Source organism: Perognathus longimembris, chromosome 3 (assembly GCF_023159225.1).
Source record: "Perognathus longimembris pacificus isolate PPM17 chromosome 3, ASM2315922v1, whole genome shotgun sequence".
Taxonomy (NCBI): Eukaryota; Metazoa; Chordata; class Mammalia; order Rodentia; family Heteromyidae; genus Perognathus; species Perognathus longimembris.
The window spans coordinates 39,317,090-39,338,077 of record NC_063163.1 but is presented as its reverse complement, the minus strand read 5'-3'; the positions used below and the strand labels follow the sequence as shown (position 1 = coordinate 39,338,077).

The following is a 20,988-nucleotide window of genomic DNA, read 5'->3' as shown; positions in this document are numbered from 1 at the left end:
TAGGCAGAAAGGAAAGGAAAGAAGGAAGGCTCATTGAGGATGTATAAGGAAGAAAATACTTGCAAGGACAAATGCAGTTTGAAGATAGTAGCAGAAAGATAGAATTTCCTCAGGAAGGGAGGTCCTGGGGCAGGGAGATGTCAGAGGAAGCCTTCAGGAAACATCCAGGGACACAACAAAAGCCAAGTGCAGAATACTTTCCATTGTTAACTGACTGGCAAGGAAGTGGGGTATAAAAGCACCCAAGAGCAGTCCAGGTAGGAAGCACAATGGGAAAACTACCATCCTCATTAGTGTTCAGATGGATATGTCCACCCTTCCACTCTGCAATGTTTCAGACTTCCACTTAGGTCCTTTCACTTCACCAGGAGGCTTCTAGATACAGCTCAACACAGCCACTCTCCAGTGTCTACTTGGAGGAGTGGAAAATTTCAGATCAATGGCACATTGGGGGCCTTGGGGAGACTTCCATGGAAGCAGAGATGTTCATTTGCTTCAAACAGTAAGGATGAGAAAATATGTCTGATACAGTTAATGTTTGTGGTTTTGAGAGTCATACTTTCTATATCAGTTAAATCACCTACATCAGTGTTATCTCTGAAATTGTTTAGGCCATGGCTCTGATCTTCTGTTAACCCAGGCTGAAAAGAGTTTTTCTTTTTCCTTTTCTTTTTTTTCTATTTTAAGTATCTCCCTAGAACTTCCTTGCCATAGTTGGGGGAGAGGATAGGTCGATTGCCAATGTCCTCCGTGAGGTTGAAGGAATGATTTCCTACCAACTTGTAACCTTATAAATGATCAGATCCAATGAAGAGTACCTTCTGGCCTTTCCATTCAAGATTTAAAAATAGTTTTCATTGGTAGAACAAAATAGAGAAAAAGACCCCTATCCCTTTTTTGCCTCACAGATGCTTCTCTTTTTTATTTTGTCATTGCCTCTCTGGTTGGAAATCTTCAAATCTGCTAGTCACTAATTGTCCCAAAGCTGCCTTCTGCCTGTGGTCTGCTTTCCTAGACTTTTCTTTGTCCTTACTGTGGCCACAGGGGATCATCATGTGTTGACAAGGTTGTATTCTATTGATGTTCTCCGATGATTTTCAAGATAGGAAAGAAACCCTTTGTTGTGTTGGGGGGGATCTATAACCTGAGCATGTATCTAATTTAATAACAGTTCTAAAAAATAAATTCTGCTGATGCCTGTGGTTCACACATGTAATCCTAGCTACTCTGGAGGCTGAGATCTGAGGATAAGGGTTTGAAGCCAGTCCAGGCAGAAAAAAGCTTGAAATAGTCCTGTAGCTCAAGTAGTAGAGTGCTAGCCTTGAGCAAAAGGAGCTTAGGGACAGTGCCCAGGCCCAGAGTTCAAGACCCAGGACCGGCAAAATAAGTAAGTAAATAAATAAGATTCCATGCTTAAAAGTATAGAATGCTACTGTGTCATTGTATTCTGTTCCATCTCTGAAGAGCTACTAAGTGCTGCTGGGTCAACTTTGACATGTTTAGTTAATAGGAAAAAGAGAACAAAGAAAATAAATCTACCTAATGGGTCTGCAAATTAAAAAGAAAGCAGCATGGTTGGGGGTCTCTCAAGAATCACAGTGTATTCTGACTGTCTCTCACACTGCCTTTCTTCTTTGTCAAGTCTTCTTTGATTTTTCAATTACACATCTCTGAATCCTTAGAAAGGTAACAAAACCCAAACCTAGCAAACTCTGTTAAAATTCTAAAGCAACAAAAAATCAAAGAATTTGGAAGAGAACAGAGAAATTATTGTATTAAGTTCACAGAGAATATGTTTTTGAGAAGATGAAATGGGTTCATAACAATTTTAGGATCAGAGTTCATACTGCCCTTCCAAGGCTCATCTATCCTTCAGTTAGTTACAAGTTCTTTTACAATCACTCTCAAAGTCCCCTAGACACCCTTAAAGACCTATTGGCAGATAAAAGGCTCATTCTTTACATTGTTCAAAACCACATTTTATAAACAAATTATGTGTTTCATGCCAGCTATTTTTTTCCTGATAAATTAGGTGTTAGACATGTAGATTTTATGCTCTCATTATTTCCATTGATTCCTGACAGAAATATTAGGGCTCTAGTAGTGCAGAATACAACTAAAGAGAACAATTTCAAATGGATATAGGGAGGGCACTGTCTCCTAATGTGTATAATTTTATTTTAGCTAAACTCATCGCACACGTTTATTTGTTAGCCATTCACATATCCCCCAGACCTTTTATGTGCTATGCAAAAAATAGCGATAGGCTGAGAACTGTCCCAAGCTATTGCACTAGGTGGTAATTAACAACAAAAATCCTGGAAACTGTGCAGAGTGGGCAGTAACCCAGTTCCACACAATCACTGGCAACCTCTCCTCTGGGCAGCATATGTGAGTGGGAGTTGTGCGCTGTCAATTCAGTCCAAGGCATCCTCTCCTCTCAGCAAATCACCATCTCTTGACTCCTTCATTTGTCAGGCATTAGAGTTTGGCAGCAATGCTTAGGAACAGAGCATATTGGCACAAAGGCTCAAGATCTAGTCTTATCAGAGCATCTATTTTCTACATACATACATACATATATATACATATATATGGAGATTGCACTGAGGGCCCTAAGGATACTAGACAAGTAGTCTACCACTGAGCTACACCCCCAGTCCATCACACAACATTACAACACACAAGACAACATTAGAACTAGCATCATGCAGTGGCCAGCATATATATGCTGTGCTTTTGGAGATAGAGGAGAATACCTTGGATAATGACTTAGAATGAAGTTTGGTTTGATGCTGAACGTGGCTGTAGATGAGATGATCTTGGTCCTGATTGGTTCTTGTCTTTATCTGGCTTACTGCTGTCAGGTGGAGGAGCAAGGACAAGCTTGGTTTGCTGAGGCTTCAGTGCCTTCATGGTATGCACCAATATCTGTATAGGAGACAGCTCACACAAGGCAACTGCTGCAAAGTCTCAATAAACAAACCCCTGTCCCCGGCAGTACATCCTTCAAAGTAATCTGGTCCAGTCACTCATGCCCATCCCATAACAACCTGCCCAACCTGAACTTTTACCAGGTTGTTAATTAGAGAGAGAATCTAAAGATACAGAATTGTTTACTGATATTATATAATAACGTATGACAAAATAATATTTTGTATTTCTAGACATTACAGGTAGCCAAATTAATTAAAAGCTAGTGCACTGGGAGAGATTGCTGCCAACAGTCCTGTCAAAAATGGAATCAATGAAAGGAATCAGAAAATGAGGAGTAAAAGTGAGGGAGGGGCTCATGGAAGGGAGCAGAGTGACAAGCAGAAGGAGGGAACTCACTGGGGGTCTGCTAGCACATGCTGTCTGCTTCATGATTCTCCTGAGGGCTGTCTGTAGGAGTGGAGCTGCAGAGCTGCAATCGATCAAGATTGACTGTAATCATTGTGCCCAGTGATTACAGCTACCTAATTGATCAGAATCAGTGAGATGAGACTCAGGAATTCACAGTTGTTCAAAGTGTCAAAGATGGTGCAGAGGAGCCCACACTGGTGGCTCACACCTGTAATCCTCGTTATTAAAGAGGCTGAGATCTGAGGATAGTGGTTCCAAGCCAGCCTGGGCAGGAATGTTCATGAAACTTTTATCTCCAATTAACCACTGGACATGATCCAATAGATTAGAAGGACATTCATTAGTGGAGTAAAGGAAATGGCTTATTCTAACTTGTGGTGGTTTCTCAGAAGTTTTGCTTGCTGATTCTTCTATGAAACATCATTAAAATGGCTTTAAAAATATCAAGATATGCCAGAATCTGGGGGTTCAGACAGACCTGTAATCCTAGCTACTCAGCAGGCTGAGATTTGAGAATTGCTGTTCAAAGCCAGCCTGGACAAGAATGTCCTCGAGACTCTCATTTCCAATTAAACATCAAAACACTGGAAATGGTGCTGTGTATGGTTCAAAGTGGCAGAGCGCTAGCCTTGAGCACAAAAGCCCTGAGTTCAAGCCCCAAGACTGGTACCCCTCCTCTCACACACACTCAAGATAGATTTATTTGAATGCAATTATTCTGTTTTTAATCGAATATTTCTGATACTACTAATGAAATGGTTGATAATGTATCCATAAGAAAACAAACACAGCCATCCAATGTTTTTAAATAGCTTTGAATCCTCATGATAGGTAACAAATGTGTTTCCACACCTGGATAGTCAACACACTGGGCAGTGGTTAATCATCCTCAGCTGTCTGTAACAAAGAGAAAAACTACAGTCCAGTAGATGGCACTGTTTGCTACTTTTTACAAACTAATTCAGAGAAGAAACAGTCCCTTCACCCCTACATCTATTTGTTTTAACAATTGTATAAATCCAACCTCCATTTTTTAAAAAACATTACTTACAAGGATCATTATGTCTTTCCAGGGCCCACATTGAGTGACTGTGTCACAGTTTATTAAATCGAAAAGTACTTAAGGCTTATTAATCTTCTGTGAGGGCAGAAAACATTCAGCTCGATCCCTTTCTTTCAGTGTTTTTTGAACAGCTGTTTTTCTCCTCCTCATGAACACCCCCAACCATACACTGCAGATACTATCTCATAAAAAAGAAGTTACACATCAGTTCAATCTCAAACTGCACTTGTGCTTAAATGAAATTATGTTTGTATTGAGATCTCACCTAGCTGTTCTCAGATATTATTTTTTCAAACACTATAACATATTTATAGGCAAAATTTTATAGTATCTTTTGACATGAGAGAGATTATATACAACAGGTACAGATAGGTCACTGAATCAAGAGACATAGGTACTGGCTTTGCAGTTTAGCCTGAACTCCAGTTATGTGTCCTTGAATACAGGAATTCACTTTTCCAAGCATCCATTTTATCATGAGTATAATTGTGATAATAATGTCTCCTCCCTATAGTTACTATAGAAATGAAACAAGATCCAGTATAGCACCACTACAAAGTGTTATCTATGGAAAATAGTCAGTAGTTGTTTACATTGTTATATCAAGCTTCAACTTCTATAATTAGGTGTGTCTTACACCAAAACAGTCGTTAAGAACTTCAGATAAATAAAGCTCCATGATCTCTATTAGCAATGTATGTTTAGGTCCAACTCTCCTCCAAGTGATGCTAATTTACTGTGTTTCCTCATCATTAGCAGTAAACCTATATTTTTAAGCTTCCTGGGCTTTAGAGGCACATGGAGGCAATTCAGTAAGCATCACTTACTGTTGAAGGTTAAGGCAGCTATACCCTGTAATCTCCCACTCAGCTGCCAATACTAATTTAATACAGAGAGGTGAACACATGCTTGAAATTTTTAGCACAGTATCTATTTTTCCCATCTTGGTTCAAGATTATAAAAATTATATATTGTCTACAAAAGCTAGTATTTCTAGTTAGTGATAGTTTTCCAACATCAGGGCACTAAATACATCAAAGTACTAACATAGTCTGCCATAAATTAAATTTTTATTATCTGTCAGCATTCCATTCGATTAAAAGTCAGAAGCGAAGCAGGAAAAAAAAGCAATTAACAAAATGAGCTGGAATATCCACAAGGAAATAAAAGAACAAGTAGTAAAGAGAAAATGAAAAAAAAATCATCCTAACAACAACTCAGATTTTCTATATTTATCCATGTGTGTTTGCTATGCCTGGCTGTCAATTTTAATTGGTCTGCAACATGGTGTGGTTTTAATGTATTCAGAATTTCAATTGTTATTTCTTCCATCTATTATACTATCCCCAAATGCAGTCTATGCCTTGTGAATCATAAGGGTTTCTCTCATTATAGAAGTAAACATCTTATTAAATCTACTATTGGTTTTTATACCTGATGACACAACTCTTTAAAGGTACAGAAAATGGGAAGGCATCTCCTGCACAAATCCTATTTATTTTATTGAGAAAGATTCATCAGGGTTGGCCCACAGCTAATTAAGACTTTGTAAAGGTTAAAACTAAGACAAGTATGCACCAAAATGTCAGAAGCTCACCACTGATAACATCTTTCCAACACATTTGCTTTTAAGATGTCAAGACTGTTTTTGAAAAAGAAAGAACCATACTCTGTGAGTATAAATGTGTGCAAATTCATAAATCTATATAAACCTTGATGGTTGTATAATTTGGGAGGCCACATTACACACTAAAGGAGCAGATTCTGGCATTTATTAGTTTTCTTACCTTGGGAACTTATTTAATATTTTTGCAGCAGAGCTTTGTCATCTATAAAAAATGAGAATAATAACACATGCCCTACAGGAAGTGATTGGTGTATTTTATCATAATGCCTGAAATGTGGGAGATGTTCAATAGCTGCTTATAAACTAATGTAGAGCATAGATGGACCCTTTAATGATTTAATATATGTAAGCCTGTATTTTTAACAAGAAATTTGTTATTGATAATTGTTTTTAAAGATGATTTAAACAGAAATAATAACAAAATCATTTGAAAAATATATCTATTTGTGTGCCTTTTCATCTTAAGTAAAATGAAATATACTTGTAGAATTAATAGAACACTAAAGGACAAAATATTGTCCAGCCATTCATTTTTCCACCCGTATTAATAAAATACTAACCTGAGTGAAACTTAAGAAGTATATTAAATGACACTGGCCAATATGTACATATCAATTTTGTTAGTTTAGCCAATTTTGATATATTGGTTATATTTGATATATTGGTTACAGATAATAAATATATTATGTATATTATAGATACATGATGCCTGTATACATCCATATCATGTATTTATAATATATATGATGTAATGATATAATGATGTAAAGATGCAAAAAAATTGCATAAATATATATGTAATGTATTTTTGTTATGTTTAGAAATGCTAGTCAATATGTTAATAATCAGCATATGCATATTAAAGGAAAGGATAATAAACACAAAGAACTAATGTAATGATGAGTTAGAACCCACTTTCCCCTGTTATTTTTTCTGTATGAACCATGGATCTGACTTGATGTGAAAAAGTACTTAAATTCTCAGATCTGACTTGATGTGGAAAAGTACTTAAGTTCTCAGATGACTTTATTAAAGGGATAATAAAATTGAACTACCATGTGTCACTACTGGCTGAATTAACAAATTTAGGGTTTGTATATTCCATAATGATTCAAAATGTTATTAGAACATATCATGTAGTCTGGTCTTCATTTTACTTTTAAATAAGCTTTTCTTCTGAGAGAAATAGCTTGATGGATGATTTAGTTTTTCTGGAGATTGGAAAGTGGAGCAAAAGACATAAACTCAGCTGTAATAGAACAATATGTGTGTTTGAGAAAGGCTCAGTGGAAAGAGCTGGGTGATCTTTTTAATTGTGTCTCTGAGAAGTAAATAATAAGTTTAACCACTGGTTCCTTGAACAATTGTGGAAAATGCTACTGAGAGACTAAAATTCATCTCCACAGTCACAGCATAAACAGAAAGCACACTGAGGATGTTGGTCCCTAAGTGAGTATTGCATATCAAACGTATACCCTGACATTTGTTTTGGCAGATCAAGGGTTGTAGGGCAACCCTAACAACTAAAATATGGGCATTGCCTTCGTCTAAATCTAATGTAGCTAATAAGGTTACAGATAGTTTGCTGGTCCATGTAAAGAAAGTAACCACTGAGAAAACTGCTGCTATTTTCACACCATTCCCTTCATTCCTTTCATCACATTCCTCTCATCTATGTTGTGTGCCCCATCCCCTTCAAAGCTCAGTGACTGCAAACTCTCTCATGTCACTAACAGTAGCAATGATCATGAATAGCAGACTGTTCATTGTAACATCCTGTATGTCCTGGTATCAACATCTCAGGAATTCTAGACAACTTTGAATACCTCAACAGTAAACACCTTCCATATTATCTTAATGAAATGAAAGATGAAGCCTTAACTTTTAAAGGCCCTTCCATTTATTGCATTTGCAAGGTTACAATAGGGTCTGTTGGAAAAATGACTATACACTTGATCTACTGAAAAAGAGCTACCGTGACATGATGGGTTTCAGGAAGAATGAAATGGAAGATTGACAATGAACACTTATTTTCATGGGTTCCGCAACAGAATAGATGGCAAGGATGCCAGGCCTTGCTATGCACTGAGTAATTAGTATCCAAGCCCCACTGACTAGAGGATCATCATATTATCTGATGGATTAAACAACTATTTCTTCACAACTTGCTGCTAGCCAGGGTCAAAGTTAAGTGCTGTCATCCAAAGGTCCCCAAACAGATGTGCATTTTTTGACATGTTTAAGATCCCTTGTAACTCCATGGAGTTCCTCATTAAGAGGAGCATAGGGTAGAGATGCTGAAGTTTGAGCTTCCCCCTAGCTGTGCTACTGACTTGCTTTGGGCCCTTGGACAAGGCACTTAGCCTTCTACTCTCACTTTCTTCCATGGCCCAGGGCAGATAACAGTAAAGCTGCCTGATCTAGCTTTCTCTATGTAAGTGTGATGTACAAACGAGATAATCGATATGGGAATGCTTTGAAAACTGTAAAGTACCCATTTTCTTACTATAGACAAAAATAATCATTTGCACCTATTCACCTCACATGGATGCTGTTGTTTCTTGGCATTTATTGAACAACAATGCTCTTGTCCTGATTTACAAATAGAATTAGACAGAGTTCCTGCCCTGTGATTTTAAACTAGGCAGACATGCATGATAAAAAGCTGAGAAAGCACTCAAAGTAGACAATAGAGTGGATGATCATTAATACATTTGTTTCCTAGCAAGTGCTATGTGCATTTTTCACAATCTTTAGGATATTTGCTTATTGTGGTGAAATAAGAATTAGCATGATATAGATAGAACAAGAATTGGAAACAAATACATGAAGAATGAGAAGAAATGAGATTGAGTAGAAAGGGGAATAAGTGAGAAGAGGGGGAGTAAATGAGACACGGGTTGGATCACTCCTACAAATGTGATGACTACTTAGTACTCACTTTGTATTTTAAGGAGTCTTAGCTGGGGAAACTGATGGAAGCAACTCGGTACAACTGAATAGTAACTCAGTTTACAAGCAAATTCTATTTTCCTGTATAAACTAAGTAGTTCAGCTCATGGTTGACTGTGTACTATTAGTTAACCTTGGAATTACTTAAGAATACTAATTGCTAAATTGATATCCTCAAATATATTAGCATATATGCAATGCCTTAGATCTTACAAAATGTATAAAAATAACTTAATTTTATTCTAACAATGACTTTTTGAGATAGACATCATCATTATCTCTAATTTAGAGCCAAAGGAATTGGGACAGGATTTGGAAAAGTTATTTATTCAAAGACCATAAGTGAAAGAATCATGGCTTAAGCCCAGGTTTTATTGACTATAATATTTGAGTATTTTGCATCTTCATAAAAATAAATTCACAATCTAAAACAAAATACTATCAGACTGGGCTAAGGGAAAAAAAAACTGGAAAATAAGTTTAAAAGCAAATTGAAACCTACTTCTGATGGCTCACATCTGCAGCCCTAGATTCTCAAGAGGCTGAGGTCTGAGGATTAAATTCAAAGCCAGCCTGGGTAAGAAAATTTGAGGGACCCTTACTATTGATTAACAAGCAAAAATTGAAATTGTAACTGTGGCTTAAGAAGTAGAACACTAGCCTGGAACAAAGAAAGCTGAGCTAGTACATATTTTTTTCATGGTATTGTTAGATGCTCAAAACCAGTTTGATTATTGATAATTTCCAGGTGTGTGTGTGTGTGTGTGTGTGTGTGTGTGTGTGTGTGTGTGTGTGTGTGTGTGTGTGCTGGTCTGGGGGCTTGAATTCAGAGCTTGAGTATTATACCTGAGCTTTTGTGCTCAAGGCTAGCACTCTACTACTTGAGCTATAGCTCTACTTCAAGCTTTTTGGTGATTAACTGGAGATAAGAGTCTCACAGATATTCCTGCTTAGGCAGTCTTTGAACCTCTATCCTAAGATGTCAGCCTCCTAAGAAGCTAAAACTACAGGCATGAGCCCCCATCTTCTGGCTTCTAGGTAGTTAATTTATTTTCATTTAAATATAGGTAATCAGATAGAAACTGAATGGAAGGTGGAAATGGCTTTAGGGAAAAATAAGTTAAAGTAATAATTGACATTTCAATGCCCCAAATAAGATTTTATTTAACTGTATTAATGGTGAGACAGATGAATAAAACATGCCCAAATAATTAAGTATTGTTTTTAGCCAAACTGTAATGCTTTCCTTGAATTCTAAAACTCTTCTATTCTTAGATTACTTTGCCAAAATTAGGGTGAAATCAATAATAGTTCTGATAAAACCCTTGGGTAGTATAATCTAGCATTTTCCAGGTTTTATTTGTTTTAATATTTCTTCTCTCACTATAATAAGAATAATGTCTTTAATGAACACAATGTATTTCATTACAGTCAGAATAAAAGCCTATTTCTCCTCTCTTGGAATAGTGTCTCCACTCTGAAATCTAAAATGTAGATTGTCTCACTAAAGCAGCTGCTAAAGGCTAATTTCCATTTCATTTTTTCTTCTGCAGTTGTCATGGAATAAAAGTACCAAAGTGTGTCAGAATCACATCACAGGCTAGAGTTTCTATTCTATAACATCAGAGAAATCAACTGACTAGAAGAGTTCTTGATTGATCATCAATGCCTAGCTTTAGGAAGTGCTGTACATAAATACTGGTTTTAGACCCATTTATGCAGAGATTCAGCGAAGAAAATTCTATTATTCTTACTAACACATTTGGAAGCATTTACTTCCATTATTAGGAAACTGTTCTTCATAGTGTGATCAAATCTCTCATGCACAGATTAAGAAATATAAATCTCTGCACACAGAGACATGACTCTTGAAATGCCTTAAATATAAAAAAGAACTCAAAATGATTTATTTTAAAAATTGTGTCTTTTATTGCATAAAACTCACTGATTGTTTTGGGTTGGGTTATATAAGACACAGTCTTTTAAAAGAAGAATTTCATGGGCTGGGCTTTGTATCCATTTTTATAGTTTAGTAAACAGAGGAGTGTTTAAGCCCCGAGGGATGGATTCATACTCACTGACATCACAGGAAACTGATGTGCAATGTAGGATAGCAGGTGGGGAATAGAACGGGAGGAGGAAGGGGAGATGTATATAATTTTTCCTTGGCTATAATTTTCCAGATGTTCATGTGTCCTAATAACTAAGTTTGAATATTACTTTAGTTATGTGGAATGCACTTAGACATGAGAGATAAGTAAAAAAAAAAAGGATTTGTAATGAAAAATACATGTCCTGAAATCTATGCAATGGAGTTTCCTTTTAAGCAGAAAAGCAGCTACCATCAGTTTGAGTTAGAGACAAGAAAAGAAAGCCAACATCTTTTAAGAAATAGAGAACCAGAGGCTGGGAATATGGCCCAGTGGTAAAGTGCTCGCCTCATATACATGAAGCCCTGGGTTCAATTCCTCAGCACCACATATATACACAAAGCCGGAAGTGGCACTGTGGCTCAAGTGGCAGAGTGCTAGCCTTGAGCAAAAATAAGCCAGGGACAGTGCTCAGGCCCTGAGTTCAAGCCTGAGGACTGGCAAAAAACAAAACAAGGAATAGAGAACCAAACAGACAAGTAACCTCAATGATCAATATGGTGGAAATAAGAGGGTAAACGCTATAAGTCTGGGACTCTAATTTGATTATTCAGATTAGGATGGACTGCTGAGATTGTTTTACTTGGGGGCCTGTTATCCTCTATACAATTACCACCTTGGCAAGATTATACTGCTTGTTTATTTTTCATTAATAACGACACATATCTGGAGTAAAATACTGAACACAACCACAAAAGTAGGAATTTTTGCTGTCATTGTCATTCATTGCTAAGGATTGTTTTTACGCTCTTAAAAGAAAAATAAAATAACCTTTGAAGACTTTTGCCTGCAGCATTTGAAATAAAACATTAATTGAAATAATTTACCCACCCAGGGGGCAACATTCTGCTGAAGTAGTAGTAGATGGCCACTCCAGGGAAAAAGCTGGTTACTTATTGAAATGAAGACTTTTCTGTTCCATGGGAGGATGCAGTACCCAAGCCAAGGTTAGAGCTAGGCCTCCTTTTTGGGGGTGGAGGTTAAGTAATGCAAAACATCCACAGAATGCCAGAGGCCAAGGAGCAGGGCTTGTGACTCCAGAATGCGTCATTACAAGGTGAAATTAAACTTTTAAAGGGCCAATTAAAAAAGAACTCATTGTTAGAATTAGTTAAAGTAGAGAACTAAACAGGGAGATTTCAAGGATGACCAGTTAAAATCCTGTTTCAAGTCACTTGTTGAGTAAGGAGCTCTTCTTTAAAAGGAGTGTGAATGAAAAAAAAAGTTAACCTTTGTGAAAGTGTTTAAAATGGTTTAGCTAAAATGATAGAATTCAAAGGGCTGCAGTTTGACTTAAATGACATTTAAGAACATAAATATATATGAAAAAATGTCTGGCAAACTATATATCAAAATAGGAACTGTGGCTGGTCCATGAGAGGTAGTAGTATGATGTTTGTTTGTTTCTGATTTTGTAGGCTTTTATTGCATTGCCTATTTTATTTGCCAGTGAGCACAAGTACTGCTTTTACAATTATGTGGTGTTGAGGGGGTAGGGAAGAGCAAACTACTTTTGTTGAAAGAAAGGATTTTTCAATATTAGTATTGATCTGTAAAATGAATGTTTGCATAGACAAATTAGTAGGACAAAAACATCGTTGAGGAAGCAGAATCTTTGTGACAAAGAAAAACAGACTAATTAAAAACAAATGAACACAAAAGCTTGAGCTTTGCAACAGCAGCAGAATTTATAGAATTGTAGCACCTCTAGAATTATGGAACCCGCAATTTCCTGCATATGTCCGTTTCTGCCAACTTTTGGTTACTTGTGGTTTTCTTAAAATACCTTTGGAAAGGATTCCTAGGATTCATCTACCCAGCTCAACATTACAATCTAACAAAGGTTTCCACAATTTCTATGGGGGCTTCCCATTCATGTCTTTGCTCCAATTATCTGCCACACTTTTGACTTAGAGCCAAGATACTTCAATGCTAGGGGTTCTTTGTCAGGTCACTTGGTGTAATTTTCTTAACAGATCAATGAGGCAGATGCTATTATCCACCCTTCACAAGTGTAGCAACTGAATCTCAATAAGTGAGGTTCCCAAGGTCACTTGGCAAGCCATTGGCTGGGCTGGGATTTGAACTTGGATCTTAGGACGTAGCATCTTGTGCTATTTCATGCTACACTGAGACCACTCTAGAAAAGTTTAAAAAAGAGAAAATAACTGACAGTTCTTGTTTCCCCACATAAAGCCTCTGGGACCCATAGGAAGACAGGTTATATAAAGTGCTCAATACATGGATGGTTGGGTTTTCACTGGCTCTAATTAGGTTACTGGCTTTACATCAATGCCACCTCAAAAGTGGCAAGAGAGTCCATGTAATACTGCATTTAACCACTGAACATTTTCCCTTTTCCCCTGTGGTTTATTACTTTGTCAGTCCTTCATAATTTTATCATGGATTGAGTAAATGAGTCACATTTTAAAAGTTATATTAATCAAAAATATTTGTGTTAATAAATGAAAAGAAACTTGGAAGGCAGAAATGAAGAAGTGTTAAGAAGAACAATAAATTGTTATGTTAAAATTATCCAAGAAGAGCCAGGCACTGGTGGTGTACACCTGTAATCCTAGCTGCTCAGGAGGCTGAGATGAGATCTGAGGATCACAGTTTGAAGCCAGCCCAGGCAGAAAAGTCCCCAAGAGATTCATTGCCAATTAACCACTTAAAAACTGGAAGTGGAGCTGTGGCTCAAAGAGGTAGAAGACTAGCCTAGAGCAAAAGAGCTCAAGGACAGTGCCCAGGCCCTGTCTGAGTTCAAGCCCCACAACTAACACATGCACACACAAATTATCCAAAAAGAGACAGCAGGCAGGGCTAGGCATTGTCCCTGAGCTCTTTTTGCTCAAGGCTAATGGTCTATCACTTTAAGCCACAGCTCCACTTCCAGTTTTCTGGTGGTTAATTGGAGGGAGATAAGAGTCCTGTGGACTTTCCTGTTCAGGCTGGCTTTGAACTATGATCCTCAAATCCCAGCTTCCTGAGTAGCTAGGATTATAAGCATGAGCCACAAGCACCTGGCTTTCTTCCTTGTTCAGTCTATAGCAATAGAGAAATTTTTTCCATGATATATGATAACTTCCACTATTACTTGGAGGGATTGTGAATGTGAAAATAAGCATATATATCGGCTACCGATAATTCTTACTCCAGTGGATTACTTATTTAACAAATTGCTTCATTAAACCTACTGGTCATTTAGATTGAAATTTGTTTCACCTGGTCAAGTATTAATCTTATGTATGTTCACCTCTTTTGTTCATAACAACAGCTAATCTATAGCACCTTAAAGTCGGATTGGCCACAATTTATACTTTATTGGTCATAGGGTGAAGAGCTGAACTGTGATTAAGTAGGTTCTTGATAAACACTTGTTTGATTTGTTTATACATATTCTTCCTGTTCACAATCAAATCAATCATTAGGTTAAAAATAGGAAGATTTAGCAAATTCACCAATTTTGTTTTCCTTTAGCCATAAAATACCAATGTATTAAAGGACTTTATTAAGTGTTATGATAACATTATCCAAGAAGAGCCAGGAGCTGGTGGCTTAAGTGTGTAATCTTAGCCACACTGGAGACTGAGATTTGAGGATCATGGCTCGAAGCTATCCCTGGGAGAAAAGTCCCCAATCTTATTATGAGTTCTAGCTGATGTTCCCTTAACCCTGAAATTTCTCTCTCTCTCTCTTTCTCTCACACACACACATCTATCTATCTATCTATCTATCTATCTATCTATCTATCTATCTGATCTTATAATTTGTGCTGGACCTGGGGCTTGAACTCAGGGCCTAGGAACCTTCCCTGAGCTTTTTGCTCAAGGCTAGGACTCTACCTTTTGAGCTACACCTCTGCTTCTAGCATGTTGCTGGTTATTTGGAGATAAGAGTCTCATGGACTTTCCTGCTGGGTTTGAACCTTGATCCTCAGATCTCCCTCCTGATAGCTAGGATTACAGGTGTGAGCGACCAATTTCCAGCTAAATATATTTTTAAAAATTCATCTGTTCATTCTTCTGGAAAGAAAACTCCTAGCTTTTTTTTTTTTGGGGGGGGGTCTGCCTGAAGGAAATCCCTAATACTATAAACTAGTGGCTACTTTCTATCTGTTGTTTTTTTTTGCCAGCCCTGGGCCTTGGACTCAAGGCCTGAGCACTGTCCCTGGCTTCTTTTTGCTCAAGGCTAGTACTCTGCCACTTGAGCCACAGAGCCAGTTCTGGCCATTTTCTGTATATGTGATGCTGGGGAATTGAACCCAGGGCTTTATGTATAGGAGGCAAGCACTCTTTGCCACTAGGCCATATTCCCAGCCTGGCTACTTTCTAATATAGTACCCTAATTGTCAGCAGTGAAGACTACCAAAGAAAACATATCTGTTTTTGCTTGTAATGAGATATAACTGAGTTTTTGTTTTTTTAGGGTGTGGGTCAAGTTAGTGTTATCATTTAAAACTCTAATGGACAAAGTGATCTGGGAACTAATTTTGGGAGTGATTACCTATATCTTTATGCGAGCTCACGACCACTAAAATCCACAGCAGCATTTCAGGTAACGGTTCTGCCTTCTCACTTAAAAGAATTTGGGGCAGTCTACTTCCAGCATGAGGAGTTGACTTTGGAATTCATAGTACACCTCCATGCCTAAATTTACCAGTATTCAGAAGTGAAACTGTTGTTTTTATATTTAGATGCTAAAGAAGGTTGGCCAGACCTGAGCAAATTAGCTTAAAGTGTTTCTATCATACTCTACCCCTTCATAACCCAAGGTTTTTCAAGAAGTTAATGTTTGACTAGTTTATTGTAGTATTGCAAACTGAAAAAAAAAGTAGCTATATCAAGGATGTTTTTCTTTTCTTCCTTCCTTTGTGTGTGTGTGTGTGTGTGTGTGTGTCTGTGTGTGTGTGTGTGCTAGTACTGGTGTTTGAACTCAGGGCCTCATGCTTTGCACTCTTGCTTGGCTTTTTTGCTTATGTTTTATGTTCTACTATCTGAACTAAATTTCTACTCTGGCCTTTTGCTGCTTATTTGGATGTAAGAGTCTCTCAAGCATTTGTCTGCCTGGGCAGCCTTTGAACCCCCTCCATCCTCAAATCTCAGCCTCCTGAGTAGCTAGTATTACAGGAATGAGCCACTGCTGCCTGGTAAATGTTTCTCTTTTTAAGACAAAAAAATAGGACTTTAAAAAATATGTTGTTGAATCTCAGTCCAACTGATTGTTATGTATAAAGCTGAATCTTTCAGTTATACATGTTGTTATCTAGTATTTAAGTAGCATAAGAATCTAGGGGCTGATAACATTTTACTTCTTGTTGCTCCTCCAAACTCCAATCTTCAATTGGTCCAGAAATGCTAAATATCTTGTGTTGTTATTGCATTATTTATTTTCTACGTTTCCATAATTTATCCTCTAAATTAATGTACATTAAAATTCAGTATATTTACATTCTTACTTTAAATTATGGCATCTCATAAATACGTTTTTATTTATTTTTATTTATTTATTTATTTTTGCCAGTCCTGGGGCTTGGACTCAGGGCCTGAACACTGTCCCTGGCTTCTTTTTGCTCAGGCCAACACTACCCCTTGAGCCACAGTGCCACTTCAGGCCTTTTCTGTTTCTGGAACCCAGGGCTTCATGCCTGCTAGGCAAACACTCTACTGCTAATCTACATTCCCAGCCCAATATCAGCTTTTAGAAAGACAAGATTGCTGTCTGTGGGGTCGTTGCAGGTACTTCAGCCTTTCTGCTCGCATTCTTCCTATCTAACAGGGAAGATGAGTAGTTGAGAAATTGTTGAAACTCTTAAAGCAACTTCCTGAGGGAAAGAAAACTTAAAATTGCCTTGTAAGATTTTGACACATTTCTATTTTATAATTTGGCTGTCCAGGGTCCATTTTGGGGTATCTGTTTTCTGCTTCCTCAAAAAGTTATAAAATTTTCTTTCAAGTAAGAAAACAAATTCAACATCTAAGCTTTCAACACAGGGGGAAAAAGCATAAGAATTCCAATATCCAACATATCCAACAAATGCCTTCTAGAAGATTGTAAATTGAGTGACAGTGGAAAAGTTATAAAAGGGACCCCTAGTAGAGAAAACAAAATAGATTTATTTGGCAGCACCCAAATAAATCCATTTTAATTTTCACTTATTTCAGTGACATTTCACAGCTGTGGTGTCCCTAGTAGAGGCAGAGAGAGAGAGAGAGAGAGAGAGAGAGAGAGAGAGAGAGAGAGAGAGAGAGAGAGAGAGAGAGAGAGAGAGAGAGAGAAGCAGCTCATAGAAGAGCCTGAAGTTCAAAGGAATTGAAATTTAGCATGGAATGTGAAATTGAAGACATCTGCTTCTAAGAAGATGCTTGTAGAAATAGCCTGGCTAAGGACGTGTGCTTGGTGCTTCAGCAGAATTAGCAGCCTGGACCGAGTTCTGCATGTACTAACTAGCCATTGTCCATGAAATACAGCTCTTAAGAGAAATAGTTTACCTGGCCAGCAATTAGAAGCATGCATTTGTCACAAAACTTGTTTCCTGTCCTGCGTTCTAGAAAAGACGGTGTAAATTGCTGATGAAAGACACGTTTCATGTTTTGAGACATTAAATTGCCCTCCTCTCCCGCTCCTACTCAAAAATGAAGCTGACTTTTGACCACCCAGCTATACCATACTGGAGTGCTCTTTGTGTGTATCCTGTGCACAATGGGTCAGTATACACTTTTTTTTTTCTTTGTAGGTAGGGAGGGTAGGTGGTGCCTCTGGCAGCCAGAAGACAAAAGAGTCACACAGAAAAAGACTTAAGTTTAAAAATCTAGCAATCCTAGTGGGATGGCAATGATTTTCTCCAGCATCCAAGTCTTTGTCTTGGGGGGATATGTGAAGCTAGAAAACAATGTCATTCATTCAACATTTATAGAGAACACTCACTATACCTGGTACTGTGCTAAGGACTGGAAGGCAGGAAAAAGTATGCAAAAACACCCCATCGGAGGATTCTTGTCAGAGAGCTTTTCATGTATTATCCAGATCTTAGGACACGAGAAGATATTCTTGGGTGAATAAAATCGTCATGAGAATTTGCAATAACCGTGGAAAAGTATACCCCTAGCACGATGATGCAGGATGCATTCTTTAGGAAGGAAGGTATGTAAATGCGATTTATAAATTTATTTCTAGGATCCTACAGTGTGGCTTGGATGATGAGTCCAGGAGTAGGGGAGGGGGATGTTAGACCAGCCGACCTGAAAGAGGCACTCAATGTTCGTGTCTGCACAGGTGGCAGAATCCCACCAGAGGCAGGCGCTTTCATTCGGGGAAGTGGGTAACTTTGAGGGAAAAGTAGCTCCTAACACAGGACAAAAAGGAAACATTTCACCCAGCGTGATGGCAATCCCAAATCCTGCGCTCAGACTAGACTCTGTAGGCTGAGCTGGACGGATTCTGTGGTGCAACCCCAGGCCGGCAGTCCTGGCACAAGCCGACTCCTGCCAGGAGGCTGCCACGTGCGCCCGAGTCCCCAGCTCGGCCTGTCAGCCCGCCTGGCGCCTCCGAGGTCGCCATGGCAACCGCGAGGTTCCCGATCTCAGTCCCTCCGCGCCCCAGTGGAGTAGTCCAGACGGCGGTAGTGGCAGGAACGAGTGGCCTCTGTCCCTCCCCGGAGCGGGTAGCGCGATCGTGGGCTGCAAGCGCCACTTCTGCCGCATCAGTGGCTGCGTGCCCCGCGTTGCCTCCCCGGGGCTCGGAGCCGCACTCCAAGCTGGCCGCGCTGCCTTCCTCCTCTTCTCGGGTCTCCCGGCGGGCGGGCAGCTCCTCCAGACTAGGACGGGCGTCCGTTGCTCCTTCCGCGGTTTTACGGATATCCGGGGACGAAGAATTTTACCTCGGTCCCTACTAGCTTCAATCAGCCTCCCTCTCTCTCTTTCTCTCTCTCTCTCTCCCCCTCCCCTCACGACTCCCCCACCCCGTGGGCGCGCGCGCGCGCACACACACACACATTCACACTCGCCGGCGCGCGTGCGCACGCCCGCGCGCCCCAAGCCGCGGAGTCTCCAGCGCCCCTAAGCAGATCCCATTCTCCCCGGCGCCGATACTCACACAGGCTTCCATCCGCCGCGGGGCGTCCTCTGTCTGCGGCAGCGGCAGCGACGGCGCCGGAGACGGAGGAAAAGGCGGCTGCAGCCCGGCCCCGTCTGGCAGCTCGGCTCCCCGGGACAGGAGTCCGAGTGGAGCCCGGAGAAGGAGGAGGACGCCGAAGCTAGGAGGAGCCGCGCCGCGCCCGGTGCCCGACTCCGCGCCGCGGGCTGCCTGGGTTCTCGGAACCGCGGCCCCAGGTGAGCAGCAACGCGGCCCGCAGCATCCCTGGGGCGTCCGAGCTCGGAATCGGGGCGCCCCAGTCCCGCCCCCGGCCACCGCACCGGGACTCAGCCTGGCGGGGAGTGGGCGAGGGGGGGAGGGGAGTAGAACTAGAGGTGAGGCTGGTGGGGAAGCGGGGCGTGAAAGAGTGGGAGCCCTCCCCGCTCCCACACGCGTCCTTCCCCGCCGTGCCCCAGCTCAAGCTCCCTCACTTTTACGAGTCCGGGGGTGCGCGGTGCCCCAGACACAGCTGTTCTCCCGCCAGCCCGCCCGCTCGTGTGGGCTCCGGGCTGGGCGCCGGTGAACGCGCCAAGCACCTTCTATGCACCTTGGACAGCGCACCCCGCCGCTGGCCGCCCCCGACACCGCCCCCGGGAGGCCGTCGGGATCACGCAGCCCGCCCGCTGCCCCCTTCTTTGCTTATTGTCACCCTCCCGTCCTGCACCCCCTCTTCTTCCTGCCTGGACGGACTCCGCTAGGGTGCGGGCCGGAAACTTTGCTCCGAGCCTGCCTGGTGCTAGGTACGGTTGTTGTTATTTGTGACCGTCCCCTCTCTCGGGGAACTGGACGCCCAGGACGGGTCTTCCTAGGTGGGGAGCCTGCCCTCGCCTGGCCCAGCTCGAGGCAAAGGAGGCCCCGGACAGCTGGACCTGGCAAGTGCCCGGGCGCAGAGCCCGCGCCTTGACAGCTGGACGCCCGCGGGTTCCTAGCCTCTTTGGACACGTGCGCGCCTCCCACGGACGCGGCCCCTCCCGGACCACCCCACGTCCTCCTCCTGCATGGCCACGGCCACCCCATAGGTTGCACGCCCGGGGATCACGGGTACTGATTGGCTGAAGGCATAACCCCGCCTCCTTCTTGGAGGGGGGTGGTTCCGGAGTGTTGTGGTTGTCATCCCGCTGCGAGCACATGGGGGGAAGTGGGGTCCACAGGTGGGGAAGGCCAGCTGTGTGGGATGCCCATGTCTTACTGTGTATTACCACTTGCTCGCCCCTTCCTCAAACTCACTTCTGTTTTTCTCCTTTACTTTGTCTTCCTCAGTCTGTCACTGTCACAACATTTTTTTTCCGAAAACATAGGTTATAACCCTAGTTTTATGAAAATTGTTTTGTTCAGTGGTTGTGATTTTTCAAAGCTGACCTAGGAGAATGCCGGAAACAAGTGCACGTGGACAGGTTGCTGGCAAACTGGGCTGCAGATCTGAGTCTGGTAGCTAGGAGGAAGTAATGAAGGGGGCTAATGGATCTGGAGAGGGTGGGGAGAGAGGAGAATAAATCGGGCTTTGGAGGAGAGGCAGATGAAAGCTTAAGAAGCTAAGAAGGACATGGGTCATTTATAGGGTAGTGTAAAAGAGAATCCTGGGTGGGTGCTTCAGAGAGGTGGGTGAGTTCGGCGAAAGACAGCTCTGACGGGAAGATTGGTGATTTCTACTAGGAGTTCGTTATTAATATACTTTTGCTTTGGTTTTGCAAGCTTTGCATGTTCGATAGGAGTCTTTA

The 20,988-nt window shown here is 40.8% G+C and overlaps 2 protein-coding genes across 3 annotated transcripts in view; one reads left to right on the top strand and one right to left on the bottom strand.

The window, feature by feature from the left end:
* Lacc1 (laccase domain containing 1) overlaps positions 1 to 19,289 on the bottom strand; it is an 83,025-nt gene extending 63,736 nt beyond the window's left edge. Inside the window, exon 1 of the mRNA XM_048341320.1 lies at positions 19,232 to 19,289. The gene's annotated coding sequence lies outside the window, so the exon portion shown is untranslated. The remainder of the gene's footprint in view (positions 1 to 19,231) is intronic.
* A 63-nt stretch (positions 19,290 to 19,352) lies between these two features.
* Positions 19,353 to 20,988, top strand: part of Enox1 (ecto-NOX disulfide-thiol exchanger 1) — a 520,874-nt gene continuing 519,238 nt past the window's right edge. Inside the window, exon 1 of one of the 2 annotated variants that reach the window (XM_048341315.1) lies at positions 19,353 to 19,467. The gene's annotated coding sequence lies outside the window, so the exon portion shown is untranslated. The remainder of the gene's footprint in view (positions 19,468 to 20,988) is intronic. The other variant, XM_048341316.1, reaches the window with a different exon arrangement.